Below are 14323 nucleotides of genomic sequence, written 5' to 3' on the forward strand. Positions count from 1 at the left end.
AGCTCTGGAATGTTGGAGTTTGAACTTTCTAAAGTCTACTTCTAGGTTAACAACATGTGAAACTAATCTACATACATAATGACCCAATTCAATAGGGAAAGATATAACCAACCTTCATTTTTCTATAAATTTATAGTCAATATGGCTAATTGTCTACAAAGTTCAACCAACATCTAAAGCATACCATGGTAAATTTATTGGTTCACCTTCAAAGCCCCAACCTTTATGTATTCATATTTGGGGGACTGAATGAAGCAACTTCCATTGGTTCTTACTAGTCACATAACTTCATCTAACATTCACTTATTAACACTCCCATGCAACTAATGTATAAATATTCTAGTAAAAACATTGTTAACCCTCCTATAGTTCTCATAACACCTCTATATTTTCAAATAAGGGTGGTATTCATAAATTTTCATCTCATTTATCCAAGATTCATTATGAAACCATTTCCATTTCCTTGTATATGTTAGACATTAAAAGAGATACAAGGACACACAAATTTTTAGATTTTGAAGATAGTTGATAAAACCCTCGTGTCATCATTCAACTATAATATCTACCTAATCTAAGTATTTTTCTCCTTTTAAAAATTCTTGGATGAAGAAATACATCAAATCTTTCTAGAAAAATGCTTACTTACTACCTTTGGTTCTATGTAACAGAATGACAATATCACTCATTTCTTTCATGAGTTTTTCTCTAGTTAAAAAATTGAGAAATATAGAACCACCCTTTAGAAATTTTAGGAGCCAGTTTCTATCACTGACACTTTCACACTTTTCCTTCTTCTTATAGAAGAGGTAGTAGGACTTAGTTAATATTCCAGTATGTGTAGGGTTGTTTTGGTAGGACTTCATGACAATCATTGAAGTTTCTCTACTAATGGACAACATCACACCACCATTTGTAGACCTAACACATCTATTTTCTAGGTCATATCTATTCATACATTCAAAAAGTAGTTATGGACACTACACAACTATGGCGAAAGTCACTTCTTCCATAAGGCTATGACCAATTATCTTTTTCATCATAGAGGAGTCTGTGGGGTTTTTGGATTTGTCTAAAAAACATATTATGAAGTAGCATGAGATAAAGAGGTATACACAAATTTTGGAAGAGAACAAATGAGACCATATCCCTTCCTTGAAGTTTGACAGAAGGTTGTGAACCTTTGATATTTATATCAATTATAATTTAAATGTGATTTGCATATCCAAATTTTTTAGAAGTTACAATTAGTAAAACAATTTACTGAGTCCACATAAGAGCCCATATAACTCTATGAATCTGTAAGTGGATAGATGTTGATGTTGCCTACCAATTTTATTCCTTCTAGATTTTTTTTGGTAATGATTATAGGGTAAAGCATATTAATTTTAGAGCACTAGTCTCTTCAAAAATAAATCTAAAAGAGAAAAAATATGGAAGTAATTTATTATTTAGATGATAACATTAAAAATTAGTAGCATATACTTTTAGCATTGTTTTATTATGCAAAAGGAAATACCAATCTATTCCAAACATATTGGTTCTTGGCTAGGATGGTTATTTGTCTTAACATAAATTGTTTACAAAAACCAATTCTTACCTAAGAGACTCGAGGAACTCATTCAAAATATTTACTTTTTAGATTAGTTTATTAAGCAACATTTATTAAAGATATTTTTCCTACATGGAACAAGAGTTTAACAAATGGAAAAAATAGTTTGTATTTATTAGTGGAAATTAGTCTTATCATATCTAAATTGGTATTCTAGCTAAAAGTAAATATGATTTGTTTTAACCAATCCAAAAGACAAGATTTTAATCAAGTCTTAAGTCATGAAAGTGATTGTTTTTGAACAAGTTGTTAGTTGGCATATATGTTTAATCTTTAGAAAAAAAGGGGTAAAAATTTATTAAGATAGAAAGGATTACAATAGGAGAGTTCAACAAGGAGTTTTTTCCTAAGCAACAAGTTCATGAAATTCTTGTACCAACTCAAAGGGAAGCTTCCCCCTATCCATAATATTCCAACTCAGAGCATGACCAGAAGCCCATTTGGCCAAACAATCAGCAACTTTGTTCCATTCATGAGGAATGTAAGTAAAGCTAATGAACTCAAGAGAAGTACAAAATAGAAGAGTCTGATTAACAACAGCGGCCAGCTGCCAACTAACATCCTCAAGCTCCTATGAGGAAAGCAAGTTCACCACCACTTGAAAGTCAGATTCATAGATAATCTCGCACCATCCCCACAAACAACATTGTTCCACAACACATAAAATGACCTGAGCCTCCATGAGATTGTTAGTGTAGTCACCCTTATGCATTGAGAAAAAGAATTTAACTTCACCATAACTACAACGAGTCATTTCCCCAATACTAGTAGGGCCTGGATTCCCCCGAGAATAACCATTAGTGTTAAATTTTAGAACTCCATGAGGAGGAGGAGTCTAATGCACCTCTTGATTCACCCATCCTTTCCTCTATTGCGAAGGCTACTTGGGCACTCTTTGATACCACTGAGCTGCAACCCCATCTTGAAGATGAAAATTGAGGCAATTGCAAATAGCAAGATTAGTCGGATCCATACCCCCATCTAGCGCATACTTCACTTGAATAGTTTCCTGAAGAGAATGTGAGATCTTCCACCAAAGATACATAACACCAATTTGAACATCTTGGAAGATTCAACAATTCTGCTCCAACCAGATATGCCAAAGAATGAATGATGGGCCAACAATCCAAGCAACATGGAGAGGAGAAGACTTGGAGGGAACACTACCTAAGCGGGCCCACTATTCAAGCATAGAGGAATAACATGCCTACAAGAGAAACCCCAAGCACTCCACCAAAGGTGCCATAACTGAGTAGAAAAGGAACAATGGAAGAATAGATGGGCAAAAAACTCCTACCCATTACCACACAAAAGACAATAAGAGGGGCCCTGAAATCCATGTTTACAAAGATTATCCCATGTAAGACATCAATTGTTAGCCACTAGCCACATGAAAATTTGAACTTAGACCAAGAAACTTTATTCCAAACTTGCTTCCACCAAGGGACCTCAACATCCCCAAATAATTGTCTAGTTATCTCCTGATACCCAATAGAGACATGATATTTACTAGACAAGGTACCTCCCCAAGCCAAACCATCTAGTCCTAGCAGAGATGAACACTTCCTAGAGGCCAAAATTTGAGAAAGCTCTAGACAATCCACCGTTGTGCCTCTAGAAAGCCAATCAAAAGAGTGCTTCCATCTGTAACCAACAACAAGTCCCAATTGATATAAGGAGTCTTGTAATGAGCCATTTTATCCCATCCAACAACATGAAAAGAATAAAAAAGAGTCTGAAGATGAGGGTACATGGATAATATGGATGGGAATTCGTCCCAAGCATGAGATAAAAACAAAGCCTTAGAGCCTCCCTTACATATCTAGAACAAACCTCTCTTGACTAATAGAGCACCAGTCTTTAGAGTATGCCAGACCATAGAGCCATGACCTTCAAGAGGAAGTGTAGAAATAGAGAAAGGATCAACACCACTAAAATATTTATGGGTGATAATACAAGCCCAAAGTTGATGTTTTTTAGAGCACCATCACCAATAAAGCTTAGTAGCCAACACTTGACTACTCAAGAGAGCTGATCAAAGACCAAGACCACCCTCCTTTTTAGGCCTAAAAATAGTCTCCTAGCTAATGAAACTCCATTTAGGGCTATGAAAATTACCACTCCAAAGGAATTGATGAGGAAGAGCATCAAACTCCTTGATAAAGTAAACAGGAGCAGCCTGAACCATTCTTCTATAAGTAGGAAGAGCTTCAATAACAGATTGAAGAAGAGTAACTCGAGCAGCAGTAGAAAGCCATCTATGAGTCCAATGATTTAACTTATCCTGAAGCTTGGTAATCAAGATTTTCCAAAAGAGTCATGGCCACCTAGAAACAACAATAGGGATGCCAAGATAAGTCAAAGGAAGCGACCCAATCTAAAACCACAAGATATCAACAATCCTTTGCTAAATAGAATAAGAAGTGTTAAAAAAGTAAATGGAAGATTTGTGCTCATTAACTTTTTGGCCTGAAGCTACCAAATAAATATCTAGAGTATGTCAAAAGGCTTTAGCTTCCTTGATCCTAGCAAGACCCACAAGAGTAGAATCATCAACAAATTGAAGTTGAGAAAGAGTAGGTAAACCATTACCCCAAGGCCACCCTTGAATAGAATTCTGGGACACTTGATACTTAATGAATCTTCCCAAACCCTCAACTATGATGATGAAAAGATAGGGGGAGAGAGGATCACCCTGGTGGAGACCTCTAGAGGCCTCAAATAATTGAGAAGGTTGACCATTAAGAAGAATTGGAAAAGAGGCAAAAGTAACACACCTCATAGTCCAACTCACCTAGTTAGAGCTAAAGCCAAAGTAAGAAGAATATTCCTCAGGAAACTCCATTTAACTCTATCATAGGCCTTAGCCATATCTAGCTTAATAAATATTGATCGCTCCCTTGAACTAGCCATAGAGTGAATAACCTCAATAGCAATAACCACCCCATCCAAAATTTGTCTTCCAGCAACAAAATCACCTTGTTCCTTTGAGATGATAATGGGGAGCCACTTTTTAATTCTCTCAACAATCAGTAATGACTTTGTAAACCACATTATATAAGGAAATTGGTCTAAAAAACTCTAGTGCAATATACGTTTAATCTATCAAAAGTGAGAAGATAAATTTAATAGTGCAATAAAACCAACTTGTTAAGAGATAATGACATGAATTTAAAACTTGTATCAAATATCTCATTTGAAACTAATTAAAGTTCTCTAAAGAGAGTTGATTTTTTTTTTAATAAAATATCAAATTTTCATTTAAAGATCAAGTTTAAAATTGATTCAAAATGTATATAATTTAGTTTTACTATTTTCATATCTTGAACAAACTAATTGGATGATGGAAATCAATTTTAGAAAACTAATTTCTATGTGTCTATAAAGTATGGTTGATAGATGGATATAGTGGAAGAATAAAAAATGCATTTTGTATATGTTATTTAGCATAAGAAGAAAATTTATTCCATATAAAGTTGAGAAGATCAAAAGCCCAAATGAAAATATAATGATGCAAATTCAAATGTGTAAAGATTTCTTTAAGGAATGATTGATTGGAAAGGATATAAGTAAGCCAAACGATGGTTAGAATATTATTTCTTACATAAAGCTATATCAGTTTCATTTGTTCATTTACTGATGTTATCGTGTTGCTTTGCACACCTCTAAAATCTCAAATATAACAAAGGTTATTGGAATGTTTAGTTTAATTGTTGAATTCATTTAATTGGAGATAAAAATATTTTGAAGATTAATGGTTAAAATATGGACATAATATTCATATGTTGATAACTATTTGAAAAGTAAATCATGATAAAGATAGACAAAATCTTTGCAAATTGGTTATTGCTGTCTATTGTAGGTTTTCTATCTTTTTGGTGACAAGAAGTGAAAATTTATGACATAAGTTTACCAAAGAAGATTTAAAGAATGCATCCTGGATTCATTTATTCTTAAATTTATAATATTCAAGAATATTTTTAGAGTTTAACATGTGAATTATTTTTTGATGTAAACTCTGATTAAACAAGTCTATTTGATAATTGATTTGTATGGTAACCGAGTAACCCTTTGAATTGACAATTTATAAATTTTATAAGGGAAGTGGATGCTTCTAGATTGGGTAGTGGGCACTTCTTAAGGTTGTGAAGTGGGTGCTTCATAAAGTAGGGACGAGTTTCCCTTGGTGTTGTAGCTCCTAAATGTAAAAAAGGCATGGGTGCTTCCTTGAGTTGTAGCTCAAAAATATTTTTGTCTCAAAAGGTCTAATAAAGGGAAGATTTAGAGGGTAATTTTTTACCCTATGGGGGTTTCCATTGTAAAACATTGTGTCATATTGCAATTTTTTGTATCTTGCTCATGTGTTAAGGCTTTCTATTGTAATTTCTTAACATTGTAAAAATTTATGTAACCATTAATTCACCCCCCCTCTTAACAATGATTGTATTCCAACAAAGGTTTCATGGTGAAAACTTTGAAGAGACACAAAACAAAATAATGGATCCAACTAAGAAATCCAGGAAATCTAAATAACTTCCTTCTGCAAAAAAAAAAAAAAAAAAAACTACGATGGTGGTAAGAAGTATCAAAACTCACCTATCATAGAATCTGAATTCCCTGCTAATTTGAGGAAGAAAAAATCATTACCTCCAATGTTGATTTTCTTACTTGACAATTTATGGATTTTTAATAATAAAATAACTCACTTGATGTCGCTTTAGTGACACAAAACCTAGATAATTGATCACCATACTCAAAATATCATTTCATTCATGTTAAGTTATATTGTCACAACATAATTCTAACACTCACTTTAAGTATTACTCACTTCTAGATGAACCCTAAAAATTGTATAACAATTATCTTTCGTGCATAAGTTTAAAAAAATTAAACTTCATGAGATGCAAGAATATGATTTTTCTTTCAATTAACTCCCTTCATTCATCACTTGCCTTTATATTTTCTTGCATAATGAACCTTGAACTTGGAACCAAATGAAAAGTATAAGGGTTCAAGTTCACTATCTACAAAAATTACTTTATATGTCTCAAATTCAAATGTGAGACTAAAGGAGTCAAAGAACATATATGTACAAAATAAATGTTGAAAAGTTTAACTTTTGAACTTCAACTATGGGTTTAATTAGGAGGTTCAAAATCATACACTTTGATATCAAAAAGGCCAAAAATAAAAGACTTTTAAAGGGTAAAACAAGGACTAAGGGGAGTAGAATGCTAATTAAAAGGAGAACTAATATACTCTACTTTTCTCAAAGGGGGAACTATGCAAAAAAATAAATGTAAGAAAAAATAAGGGTAACAAATACGAATACCATTGTCACATTTGTTTTATTTTTTCAAAACTGCTCTTCCTCCATTAGCTCAAGCATGGGGTGGTCAAAGGGAAGAAAATCATGATGACGTTATGCAATATTTTGAAAGTTATATTGACAAATTCTATCATGACACTTGCAACAAAGACCACGAGCATGATGATTACTTTTTTTTTCTAGAGACTTGGTTTGGGATAGGATTAATAAACATCAAGTGCTTCTATATGAGAAAGAATGAAGGGAATCACACTAGATTGGGAGATAATTGGAAGATGATGCATATAAGAAATAGGAGGTGGAAAAAAAGTATACAAAGGAGTTATAAGTAGTGTACGAAGAAATCCACATCTATGATTAGCCTTAGGTTTTCTAGGTTCACAAGTCTTTTGAACCTTGTAAGATTGATATGATAGAAAGAGATAATCAAGATAGATTTGAGTTGGTTGAGGCATGGAAAACCAAAATAAATCATACTCAACTGAGTCTCGGGGGAGGAAAAGGATGATAAGGACTATGGATAGGAGTCAAGGCCTCTCAACTATGAGGAATATTGTAGTGTGTGCCCACCCATAGTTTGTTTTTTTGTTTTTATTGTTGAACTTTTTAGGCCTATTTTCATGCATATGTTATTTTTTTGAGATACTTGATTTACAATTATATGACACTACTTCATGAGTAGATTATATACTAGGATTGATTACATAGTTGATACATTTTATATGTCTTGATGATTATGATTACTTTCATAATGATGATGCTTTAATTGTTCTTAGTTAGTGAATGTAATTGCTTTCATGATGATGTCATATGATATATCTTCAAATGATAATTAATGTATGTTTGCAATGTCGAGTTATTTATATTAGATTATGATGCTATTTATACTCACAATTTATTTATGGTACTTACCCCATATTTGCATGTTTATGGTGTATGTTTGTTTTGCATTTCATTTGATGTGCCTAATATGCTTGAGGGAGGGAGTCATAGTCACCTATGAGTTGATATCTACATGATGCACCACTCCCCACCGTTGCAGGTACCGAGCATTGACTTCCCTTAATTGCTAGGATGACCATGCCATATTACATGGTGTGTGTTTGTTTTGCATTTCATTTGATGTGTCTAATATGGTTGAGGGAGGGAGCTGTGAGTTGAGATCTACATGATGCACCACTCCCCGCCATTGCAGGTACTGAGCATTGACTTCCTTTAATTGCTAGGATGACCATGCCATATCACAAGAACTTAGTGGTAAGAATGGGGAGATAATGTTTAGGTCCAATCGCAGCTAAAGCCTAATTACTGTCTTGAGAAGGAGGACACATATTTCATTGTCTACCTTTTTTTAAACCTATGCATTTATCTTTGCATGTGTTGTTTGGTTTTGGCTTTGGTAAGTTTTTCTTATGTTGCTTTTATGTGGATTTGGGCTATGTGATTTACTTGGTAAATGATCTAATTATGAGTTTTGAATTAATTGCTTGATATTAAAATTATAAAATATTATTTGATAAAAAAAGAAATATTTAAATATGATGATATTTAATTAATTTAAAATTAATTTAATATGTGCTTTAATTTAAAATACTTGATTTAAAAGTCTAATTTGAAAAATTGAGTAAAAAGAGAATTAAAATATTAAGGAGTAAATCTTGACTTATGATAATTATTTAATTGATAATGATAAAATTAGAGTTACACTTACATTGTGGGCTTTAATTATTATTAATTAAAATAATAAATTATGCTTCTAAAAGTGCTCTGCACAAATAAATAATGTGGAGAAAAGAAATAATAGAATATTTTTCATTAAAAGATGCATTGAGTGTACATTAGAGGATTAAATAATTAAATAAATTATTGTTTAATGAATTTTTATGAAACTAGAGAACACGATCTTTACATAGGGTTAGGGCTCTTTATTAGAGGTTTTTAGGTCATTTGAGCACACATAGGTTTTGGGGAGAGCAAGTTTGGAATTGAGGCTAAAGAATTATTGAAAGTTTCTGAGGGTTTTGGATTTGTAAGCATCCACAAATTGTCTTAGATTTTAGTAGTTGATAAGAGGTAGGATTTGAAATCCATTTGAAAATATTGTTTGCCTCATGTCATCCCAAATTCTTGCAAATTGGATTCCTTGGTATATTGTATTAATTTGAATGAAGAAATATCTTTTGTGAAATTGAGATGGTAAACTTGTTTGATCTTACTCTAGTAGAAAAACTTGATTTAGAAATCAACAAGAAACTTAAAAATTTCAATATTGAGCAAAGAACTTAAAAGGATAAATCATTTTAAATCTAGCTAGGGTTTGAATAAAATCAGTTTGAACACTTCAATAGAACCCTTGTGTAGATTTATCAAACAAATCGTTTCATATGCCTTAGTTTTAATTAAAAAAGTGTTAGTTGAAGAAACTCCAGAAAATAATTGCAAATGATGAAATTAAGTTGGCTAGGAATAAATTTCGTACCAAGGTAATATTATTTAATTGTTAAAAATAAATAAACTTACTTTTAAAAGTATGTTTAATTTTTCTTAAAAGAATAATAGCTATAATTGGCCCCTTAAAAGGGGTTTCAATATTTAAAAGAAAAATAATTTATTTGATGTAAATTATAATTTATTGTTATTTTTCTATAGGTAATTGCCAAAGCCTAGATTATTTATTATTATTGTTAAGATTAATTATTATCATTATGTATTAATCTTGAGTAGATTCGAACCCAAGATCTTCCCGATGAGAGCCTCACAAATTACTTTGTAGGCTCTTGCCTAAAATTTTGTGTTATTTTATAAAATCATTGTTAATTGAAAATTTAATTTAATTGCTATTTAAGTTAAATGTTATTTAATGAATTAGAGTTTATTTAACTTGAAATTTATTATTAGCTAGTATAGATATCTTAAATAAATCTTTCTAATGAAATGTTGATAGAGATCAATTGCAAAAAGATTACAATTTAATTTACTATGTACTCAAAACTATTTATATTTTCTTTATCTCCATTTATTTTTTATACTAACTTAAGTTTTTAATTTTAATTTCTAAAAAAGATTGATGATTTATATCTCTGAATATTATAATTGTAACAAATATTTTATGTGGTGTTTATTAAATTACTTTTAGAAGTATATTTGGTTTATATTAAAACTTAAAATTTTGATGTGTGGATGGTTGTCAAATTTAATTTAGAAAGATAAAACTTTTAATTTTTTTTTCCACGTAGACAGTTGCTAAATATAACCTAAAAAGATAAAAGTTAATATTAACACACTCAAACACTCACACTCTACCATTTTTATCATTGTAGAATGTTTATCGACATCAATAAATTTAGTTAATTTTAATTTTATCAATTTAATTTTTTTTAATATTATTTAAAATTGATTTGTTTGAATATATGATTTTGTTAATAGATTTGAAATGTTAGTGGAGAATATTAGCAAATCAAAACATGATGTTAGCATTCTTTGGTTAATAGTATCTTTATTTATTTTAAACATATAATCATGAAACAATATTCTCCTTTGAGACATGAATACTATTATGATTAAACACATCCATATGGCCAAATGAGACTTTTGGAAAATAAATTAATTACATCATTTAACTGGAACATATGTTATCTTTTTGTTTTACTTTTAACTCTTGTGATGCTTTATTTCGTGTTGGTGTTATTTGAGTTGTTTAGTTGCCGAATTAGGATGTGTATTATAGGCATCTTTTTGAGATTTCTTTTATGATGATAATCTGACTAGATGTCATGATGTATCTTATGATTTGATTGGAGATTTATGTTCACAAGATTTATTTTGTTGAGCTTTTATGTTAACTTGGGTTTTTCAGAAGTTCTAATGCATTTTTTGGGTTCCCTAACATGGAAATGAATTCAATTTTGTTTGTGGTATGGGACACAATTGTGATTTGTGAGCTTATGAAATGATGTCTAGGTGCATTTATATGAGGGTAGCTTACAACATGGGTTTGGAACCCCAAGTGGTCAGTACTAGGGTAACCTATTGTAAGTTGTGTAATAAGTGATACCATAGTATTTACAGTATTTAGACTCACATTAAAAGAATAAATATAGATGTTTCCTCACCCATGCATTGAGTGCTTGTATAGGCTACAGATGGGAATGTAATGATACCTAGTGAGAGGTATGATTAGTATTCCTCATCTTTATGAGAAGGTATTCTAGTTTTGCATGGGTTACAATGAGGGTATGGGGTCGAGAGTGACCAGGCTAGGCTAACTCATCGCTTGAGGGTTTAGGGTCTAGTAAGAGACTAGTCCAAGGTAACTCAAATAGTTTGACCATGTTGTGACACTCCCTAGTATGTAGCCTAAGTCTCCTCTATATATTTTTGTTTGCCTCTGGTGGTGTATGTTTTGTTGGAGTTATTGATTGGTAACTTACTATCATTGAGGACATTTATTTGTCAATTATCGACCTTTTTTTAGAAGTTGGTATACTTTTAGCAGTTGTGAATTCCTCTGCATGACCACCAAAGGTAGGAAGAGGCACTATAAAAGATTATGTAAAAGACAACTTGCTAAATCAAGCTTGAATACATTTAAAAGAAGAATAAAGAACTAGAAACAAACTCACACCCTAAGCCCAAGAATGGAAAATTATATAGCAAAGGAAAACACGAGGAAATAATTGGTTATTTACAACTTACACTAGGGTTAACACCAACAAAAAGGGTAGCACATGCAAACTAGGGTGAGAGACAAAATAGTCCCAACACAATAATTATTCACCAATATCACATACATCTCAGGCTTGATGTAAATCATTGTCAAAAGTACAAAGCCAAACTCAAAAGAGAACTCTAAAATTCACTACAAGATTGAAATTCTCAAGAAATTAAAACATATATTTGACTAGCTTAAGACTTTCTAACCCCTTAAATGCCCCTACGTCAAGGGTGGATGATCTTTTCTTTGTATCATTCTCACACATCCTCTCAACAATGTGGGTAGGTTATTACAAGTCAAGGGAAATTCTCTCGATTATCTCTAGTTTTATATCTATTAAAGATTATATGTAACTAGCTGCAAGAAGAATTGGGGGGGATAAAAGTTATTCTTCCTCCTAACTAGAAGCTCATGAAATATAGTAAGGATCTACTAACCCAACGATGGTTTGTGATCTTGATGGACAAGACTTCCACCCCCTTATCACATTCCTCTACTCCAACCAACAATGAGTGGCCTTATTATTTAACTAATACAATTTCTTTTAATTTTGATTAAACCAATTATTATTTCCTTTTGTAAGATTTCCAACTTGTTTTAACTTATTTCCTTTATTAAGACTATATATTTCAGCTGTCTCTTAACTTCGCCAATTTAACTCTACATAATCTGATATCACTCATTTAAAAAAAATCATAACCAATTTTAACATCTTTTCATAGACAAGAACCATGGAAAAAAGAAACCAAAAGTACATATAATCTTTATTTCATGCAGGAAAGCAGTACTTACAAGTGGGTATGTAACGTTTGTATAGCACTTCAGTATGGATCTGATAATCCTTTGAATCTGTAATGGATTCGCATGATAATGTGGGTCTTCAATGTTTTATCGTATGCATGCAACTCTTTATACATCCATCTAATCATTCTCAGTGTGCCCTGATTATGCACTTTCATCTACTTTCAACTACTGGTCTGGTTATATAAAGAATTCTGACTTTATTTATTCATCTGAGTTATTTAGTTTTATTTCTATAATCAATTGTATTCATCTAAGTCTTATTGTTCATCTGATCTCTTTGAATTCATACATACATCTAATCGCATTTATCTACTTTCTTAGGCTTTATATATGCATTTGATTGTACTCATCTGATTTATTTGGCTTTATATATACATAATCAAATCCAAGAATTTAATTTTCATTGTTGTCCTATAGAACTCAAATTCAACGAACTCCAAAGAGCCATTGTCTTGTGTAAGACTTTTGTAGCACAAAAGAAACAAATATATCAATTCAAAGACAACAAGAAGGCAACAAACAGTCTTAATTTCATTTGTGCAATGTATCTTATTGTCTGGAATATGCTGATATGCCAAAGAAACTTTCAGTGGAGAAATATAGTGTCTTTTTTCTCAATTTGTCTATATAACTCAGTTATGTATAAATTTGTTGGATCCACTAAAATTTGAATGTAGGCCCATGATCTAGTGATAAGGAGTGAAATGTGGAGATCCACACACAACTTAAGGGTACATAATGGATAGATTAGTCGCAAAGCAAATAAGATCTTTGCAGTGGGATTTATCAATGCATGGTTCTTGCCAATGGTAAGCTTTGATTTAAGAACATAAATGAGTATTTATTGTCTTTGTCGTAGGCAATTTCAATCACTTTAACTTAAATAGTTATTAATCTTTCTTATTCAACCAATTAGATATGAGTATGAGTATTTATATTTTGAAATTTGAAAAACTGATTTTCTAAAGTATATATGAGATTTTTACTTTCCAAAATCTAAAAAATTATTAATAACTATTTAAGTTGAAGTGAGATTTATCAAGCTTTTTACCATTGCATGGTTCTTGCCAATGGTAAGTTTTGATTTAAGAACATAAATGAGTATTTATTGTATTTATCGTAGGCAATTGCCATCACTTTAACTTAAAAATAGTTATTAATCGTTTTTATTCAACCAATTAGATATGAATATTTTTATTTTGAAATTAGATATTTGATCTTCTAAAGTATATATGAGATTTTCACTTTTGAAAATCTAAAAAATTATTAAATATCAATTTGATTGGTTCATGTATCGGGGTCTTAGTTGAGGAAGCACTACCCCAAATATGAGTCAATATTTTTTTTTGGATACAACCTATGTATAAAATATAAACAATATAAACACATAAAATGTATTTAATAATGTTTAAATTTGAATAAAATTAAACAAAATATTATTAATATAAACATTTAAAATATATAATATTTCAATTTGAATAAAATTAAAATAAATATTTTATTTATATTGTAAGTTACCCATTATTGCAAATGACAAATTTTCTCATATTAAAAAATATATTATTTTTCAGATATTTAAATATGAAATAATTATTAAAAATAGAATGATAATATTTTAGTATTTCTAAATTGAAAATTTAGACTCTTTTTTATCTAAATATAAAATATTCACATATTAATTAAATCACATTAAATATTCTCATTACAATTAAATAATTATTTCTTTCTCTCAAACACTAAGACCACACTATCCATTTCTATACTCCAAAAAATTTATATTAATTAAAAGCCTCTACCTTGATAACAACATTATAGTTATATAAATTTTCATTAATTTAGCTTAGAATATTTTTTACTTATGACAAGG

The sequence above is a fragment of the Cupressus sempervirens genome, chromosome 11 (assembly GCF_028749045.1).
Source record: "Cupressus sempervirens isolate cs-2001-9-10 chromosome 11, ASM2874904v1, whole genome shotgun sequence".
In the NCBI taxonomy this organism is placed as follows: domain Eukaryota; kingdom Viridiplantae; phylum Streptophyta; class Pinopsida; order Cupressales; family Cupressaceae; genus Cupressus; species Cupressus sempervirens.